Here is a 6,960-nt window from a genome sequence, read left to right on the forward strand (position 1 = left end):
TCAGATTTATCAACTGACCTAAATACTCATATTGAACAGATCTCTTTGTTCCCACAAATTATTTCTTGATGATCTGTAATAGTTCTTTAGCTGTATCTATGGTCTGAGTACCACCTCGAAGAGTCTCACTAATAGATGCTCGAATGATCATCTTAGATAATCTATTAGCCTTTTCCCATTTAGCAAAATGAGTCCTCGACAACTTCGTAGAATTTGAAAGTGGAGCCGGTGGCATGTCTTCAAAAAGAACAAAATTAAAATCCATGCATCCCTGCAAAATGTCAATATTGATCCTCCAAGATGAGTAATTAGAGCTATTAAGAGGCTCAATCCCTACTAGAATCTTTTGAATCAATACCCATCCATAGCTAGATTAAGATATGGTCAAGCATTAATATATACTGTGGGATTCGATTATCTCAATTCGTACCAGGGGTTTTGGTTGAATCGTTTCAGAGTGTTTTATTAAAGGTGAAAATTTTCACTCTACAGGTACAAACAAGTCGCATCATCAAGACTCGCCTTTGGGCTGAGATCTTAATATGTTGTATATTCTCTAAAATTGCATTGGAGTACACACATAGACCTAGCCACTCATGTTCCAATTCAATTTAGATACTATCTACACCTTTAGGTAAGAAGGTTATCATTCTCTCCCCTTCACATTTGTGACTATTTTATTCATTCGATCTACACAAACATCCTTAAATCACTTTTGGGTAGAAGTTAGTGATTTCATGCAAAAGAATGCTATAAAGTGATCTTAGTGTGATACTAAGTCCCAAAATTCAAGAACCTGTAACTTTCATAGAACGGTTACCTTTAGGCAGACTACTATCCTATTTTCATCACTTTCTTTGAATGATTACTCAAAGTGTCTTCCTAAACCCCTATAGGCAAGGCCTATACCCTAATATATTTAAATTTGCTTTCTAATTGTTCTTGTTTTGAATGTGGGTACATACATTTGTGATAATAGCAACAACTAAAATTACAACATAAAAGAAAGCAATTATAGATACATTCTCCAAAATAGTACAACTTGATTTGAACTTTACTATTATATGTTGCTGTCAACGAATTATTTTAACAATTTTATTGAATAGATCTTGAAAAAATATTCAAAATGGACTCTTGTTTTGTCCAATTTGGAGTTAAAAAAAATTTGTTATGATTTTTCAAAGTTTTAAAGGAAAATCGATTTTCTATGAGCTGGTTCACGCTAGAACCAGCTGAACTGGTTCGGCTGAACTGGGTTGACTCGATCCGGGTAAGAGGTTGACCCAAATGGGTTAGATAAACGGGTCGGTATGGCTGAATCAGACATGACCCATCAGAACTTAAAACATTAGTTATAATTTGAATCGGGCTTAGCCCAATCACAACAGCCAAACAGGCTTGGTCCAACTAAAAATAAAAGCCCAACTGGAAAAATGATGGGCTTGGTCCAATTAACACCATGGATGGATCCTAGAGAAATCGCAAATCTTTGATCAGGTTAGCAATCATTATCTGCGGTAAATGTTGTTGTTTTCTTAGATCTGATAGATCTAGCTCTAGTAGTTATGGTTTTGAGTATCAATTTCCTCATCTTTGATCTATTTATATTTCTACCCTGTTTTTCTTTGATGATAAAGGTTCTCTTTAGGTTAGGTGATCATGATAATAATTTTTTCTTTCTTTTATGAGTAGATTATAATAGGTTTTGACCATTTCTAAATTGTCTTAATCTGGAGTTCTTAGGATCTCTCTTTGTGTTAAACTAGATCAGAGATCCATTATGTAAAAATTCGATTATTTTAGGGTTTTTTTTAACTCCATTTCGTTTGTTATTTATATAATTTTTGGAACAGTGTAGGTTGGATGGATATTTACTATAACAGTAGATATATGATATTCTACTGCATGTATTCAACTTCTTTATGCTTTGGGTTGGAAATTTGTAGGATTTCAATCTCATGAAAAAGATACTTGCCTATAGAAGATCTTCATGGAACTTCTTGCAGTCTCAAAATTCATTATTCTAGGACTGTGCATTGAAAATCATGCAATGCAAACTGATTTAGTAGTGACCAATGCTTTTCCCTTTTTATTTTGTAATCCTATGTTAAGAGAAAAATATCTGGCACGTTATTGATTCTTAATCATTCTACTTTTCATTTTCTTTTTTGCATTTATATATACTGAAAATCATTAAGTTATTTGTGAAAATAGTTTAAGTCATGCTTGCTTTAGTTTTTAAGTTGTTCTTAGGAATTGTTATGATCCTCAATTTCCCTAAGTGTATCCTTTATGTGGCGAATGTTTGAAAGTGTATTCTCTCCTGAATTCATCTTTCCTGATGTAGACATTTTCTTTTCCAACAAGTACTTTAAGTTGTTGAAGGTTTCAGTGAACTTAATATTCTTTTCATTTTTATAGATATGGAAGACCTTAAGAATTCCTCTAGAGACCAGGGTGCTATAGAAGCTAATGATTTGAACCACTGGGACATTAACTTTTGGAGTGAGAGACTCCGTGAATCAAAGTATGACATAAATGAGGTAGGCCTCACCATTTCTTATCTGCTAGCGTGCGTGCAATTGTGCGAAATTCCAATTTTATTATAAAACCTTCTTTACTTCTAGTAGTATTTGCAGTTCAGAGTGAAAATGCTAAGAAAGTGTTAATTGTTGATTGGGTATCACCAATAACTCATCTTAACTATCATTGTTCTGTTCTGTTTTATGTAAAATGTACTTGTTGTCCGTCACTAATGTTTATTTACATGTATGATTGAATTAGCTGAAATATGATGGGCAACCTTGATTCTGTAGGTAAGACTGAAAACTAGATATAGAGCCTGAGTTGCTTTAGTAATTTCTATTTGGTTTATAGGTAGCATTGAGTGTAGGCACAATGTCTGTGTTGTTGTAACACAAACTATTTTGACTTGCATTAGTCATTTCTATTTGGCTTTCTGACCGGTCCTAATTTGATGGGACTTGGCTTCGGTGACTTTTAATGTAAGAATATGTTGTAGTTATCATATAGAAAAAGCTGCAACCTGTTGCATCTTATGAACTTCTACAATCAAGTTTGGGATCTTAGGGGCTTAGCAATGAAAATTTGCATGGTTGATTGGTATCTAAATCTATGTAATTTATTTTCTGGCTTGAAATATGATAGCATATTCTATTTAATTCTTTTGGCCTGAAATATGGAAAGGATACTTCTCTCCTTTCTTTCCTACTTTTTTCCATGGTATTTAATTTTTTCCTGTGCCTAATCAATTTTCCAGGCACATGAGAGCAATGGAGGAGTTGTGGTCAAAATATCACCAATTACACTTGCTGGTAGTAGTAGTTGAATGGCATGTCAAGAACTAATATGATAGTTTTTGTGATTTTTGTTGAGTTTAGTCCCACATTGTACACTTATTGCTTTGTCTCTCTCCTTATAAGCTCTTGAGCCTAGACTCACTGCCAATTGATTTTGAGTTGGACCCCCAAACGTATCAATTTTCACTTTGCAATTGTCTTTGTAGGTCACGATTAATTACTGAACTCAACATGCCATGTATTGAGAATTGATTGAGGTTAAACTGTTAAGAATTGGACCCCCAAACTTATCAATTACACTTGCTGGCAGTAGTAGTGGAATGGTATGTCAGGAACTAGTAGCGATGGTTTTTAGCGGTCATTTTTAGGCTAACGACAGTGGTTTTAGATCAGACTTTACTCCAGTATCATTGAAGCCTATCATCAATTGTTATTTGTGAAAGATTGTAACCGTCAAAACATTAGACAACTCTCAAACCTGTGATCAATGAAATTAACCCACAAACTGCTTCTACTTATAGCTATGGCAAGCGTTTGTGGTATAGCTCTAAATGGTTAGAGAATTACACAATCTAGGAAGAGAAACTTCTCATAGATTTATTGTGTCCATTAAGAAAATTAATTTGGGTCGCAATTTATTAAAATGGATTTGTGTTAGACAACAAAGAATAATTCAAACATTATTTTAAGTTGGTTTATCAAATTCTTCTCTTTGTGTATTTGATCCTCTTTGGATTAATAGGTACAGAACAAAAGAAATGTTGTCTATTCTATTCTTGTTGAATGACAAATCGTTGTACCTATAAATTCACACATATCTGGGTGTTCAAGATCATACAGTAGAAAACCTATAGGTCATGATTGAACCTCTTTCCATGCTCTTTACTTTAGTTTATTATTTGTCTTCCATTGCAATGTCCCATGCGACCGTGAGCTTGAAGATCAACTGCATTTTTACTAATCAAATTGAAAAAGGCAAAAGTTATATGGAGAACAGTCCAACTCACAGCGTTTTCCATGAGACATGATGATAGAGTTCTTCTATCATCATGTCTCAATCAAGTTCTCTTTGGTAAGTCTTCCAATGAACCCAATGTAAATTTTTTTTATACTTGTTTCGGTACCCAGTTTCCTGACTTCTTTGGTACTGAACTATTAAGTTACAATCCCAAACATCTAAATTTTTTTCGAATTTTTGGAATAGATTTACATGTGGATTGAGTGTTTTTTTTTACGGGTGCCAAGAACATGTTGCTAGATTTCAATATGAAATTCTGCTAGATCCCAATGTCAAGAAGGTTACAAATTGAAATTCTGGATTGTACTTATTTTCTTTTTCTCTAGTATACATGTTGCAAGATTTCAATATTAACAAAGTTCTCTTTTACAGCCAGAGGTACATAATTGTTCATATGTTAATTGTCCTGTTTTTCTTCTTTCTACTATTTGGGACTCTCTGCTGTTATTTTTTCCTAGTTGTGTTACACCTCACAATGTAATTCTTCACATATATAAGCAGGGATACAATGATATTCCAAGAGAGATAACAGATCCTGATATCAAGAAGACAAGTAAATGATCTACTTACAACTTTTTTTTTTGACAGATTTCAAAGATGATCCAGATTTATATGTATTCCCCAACTTGAAGTATGTTGCAATTGAGTTGTGGCAGGTAATAATTTCTTCTAACATGCTTTCTTATTTTTTTAATTACAGTTTAGAATTCTCACTGTAATTACTATTTTGCTGAATTGATTATTACAATTTACACCCTCTCTTCCTCAATTCCTAAATCCTTATTTATCAATGATTTGTTTCATTAACTCTTGACTTTCAGCTTTTGACGATTCTTTCCTTCAATGAGTCCATTGCTTCTTGGAGTTCAACAGGGTGGTAACTTTCATATTGATCCTACTCACAGATGACGAGAGATCAGACTTTAAACTTCATATTGATTGATGGTACTTGGAATAACTCAGCTGCAATTTCAGTCGTTTGAAGGTAATACTTTAAACAACCATTTGGTTAGGTAATTTGAAGGTTGATGCAACTGTTACAATGAACCATGTATTAACCAATTTGCGAACCCAACCTGCACAAATCCAACCATTTCAGTTTGCTGGATGTAGGTAGATTAAAGAATCTCCTAATAAAGGCTAAAAACAAGGAAACAGCAATGGACATATTAGAGAGTGAAGTATGTTTTCTAGCGTAATTCTGTCTTAATTTTCTCACAAAATTCCATTTGATTTTGTTTTAGATCATAAACACAGAACTTTTCAAGTGTGTACACCAAACCCATGGAAAACCCTACCAAGATTTCATGTTGAGCAAGCTAGTTCCTGTAGTGGGAAATATTTGTGAATCCAATCTTGGAATTGAAACAGAATTAGTTGATGAAATTGCGAATTAAGTCGATGTAACCTTTGATGAAAGGTCCTTCACGTCCTTGAATATGTTCTTTTTTCTTCAAATCATTTAGTTTTTAGTCTCAAATTGGTTCTTATAAAACTGTAGGTATGACATTGCTCTCGATATAAACACAGATAGCATCAGTGGTTCTTAAGCTACTCATCGCAGTCAATTTTTTTTTATATCTCGGGCATACCCTTGATGGGACCAATCCATTTATCTCCATGACACATTCCATGAACTTGCCTACCTGCAATCCTACAGAAATCAACAATGTCAGTCATCGTGCCCTCTACTGTTATTCTAGACATAAAGATAACTAATTTATACAAATGATCCTGAACTATTTTCTTGTCTTCCTACATAAGGGAAAAATAAAGCCTGTGCACGTAGTTGATGTTCCTGGGCACTCTCGCCTTCGACCCAAGCTTGATGATTACTTGCCACAAGCAGCAGGCCTTGTTTTTGTTGTGGATGCGCTAGACTTCTTGCCAAACCGCCGTGCAGTTGCCAAGTACTTCCTAGTTACTAAATTTTTTTCCGGGTCCTTTTTGCTTGCTTTTCTGTCATGTGTGTACAGAAGCAGACTCGGTTTGTGACATTTTGTGTTTTTTGATGTGGAAAGTACCTGTATGATATCTTGACAAAGGCAAGCATTGTGAAGAAGAAGATCCCAGTGCTCATATGGTGCAACAAGACTGACAAAGTGACTGCACACACCAAGGAATTCATCTGAAAACAACTAGAGAAGGAAATGTAAGACTTAAAACTTACTTTCATCTATGAGTGGGTATGCTGGATTTTACTTATAACTTTGCTTCTTGATAGCCAGGGCATGAGGCTCAAACGAATTGTATATTCAGAATGTTAGAAACACCTATAATATCAGTCCCAGAAGATTGGCACTTTGTCATGCCTTCTCTTTCCTTTAAGGGACATTTGTTGATCTGTGAAATTTTTGTGCAAGATTATGCTTAATTTTTATCAGAGTTCTATTTTATTTTTAATTTTTTTTTAAAAATTCCCACACCACCAGCAGTTGAAGTGTGCAACCCAGAAGAGCAGATTTTCTGATGGATGGGTTGAAGAATATTCAACATTGGGGGTTCTTGCACTCGATAAAATTAGATTCTCAATAGAATTCTTCGTAGATGTGTGCAAAGGAAGCATGGAAACATGGAATTCAGGTTCTTTTTATGAGACACTGGTGTTAGGAGGTAAAAAAC

General features: G+C 34.3%; 1 pseudogene across 1 annotated transcript; it reads left to right on the forward strand.

Moving 5' to 3' along the window:
* Window positions 1-4,323: 4,323 nt before the first annotated feature.
* LOC147384253 (uncharacterized) lies at window positions 4,324-6,647 on the forward strand (annotated as a pseudogene). Its single transcript, XR_015172388.1, has 5 exons — window positions 4,324-4,994; window positions 5,160-5,323; window positions 5,452-6,009; window positions 6,103-6,258; window positions 6,360-6,647. The product of XR_015172388.1 is annotated as an uncharacterized LOC147384253 (transcript).
* The last annotated feature ends 313 nt before the right edge of the window (window positions 6,648-6,960 follow it).

This window comes from Akebia trifoliata, chromosome 15, assembly GCF_017979445.1.
Source record: "Akebia trifoliata isolate Shusen 1 chromosome 15, ASM1797944v1, whole genome shotgun sequence".
Lineage (NCBI taxonomy): Eukaryota > Viridiplantae > Streptophyta > Magnoliopsida > Ranunculales > Lardizabalaceae > Akebia > Akebia trifoliata.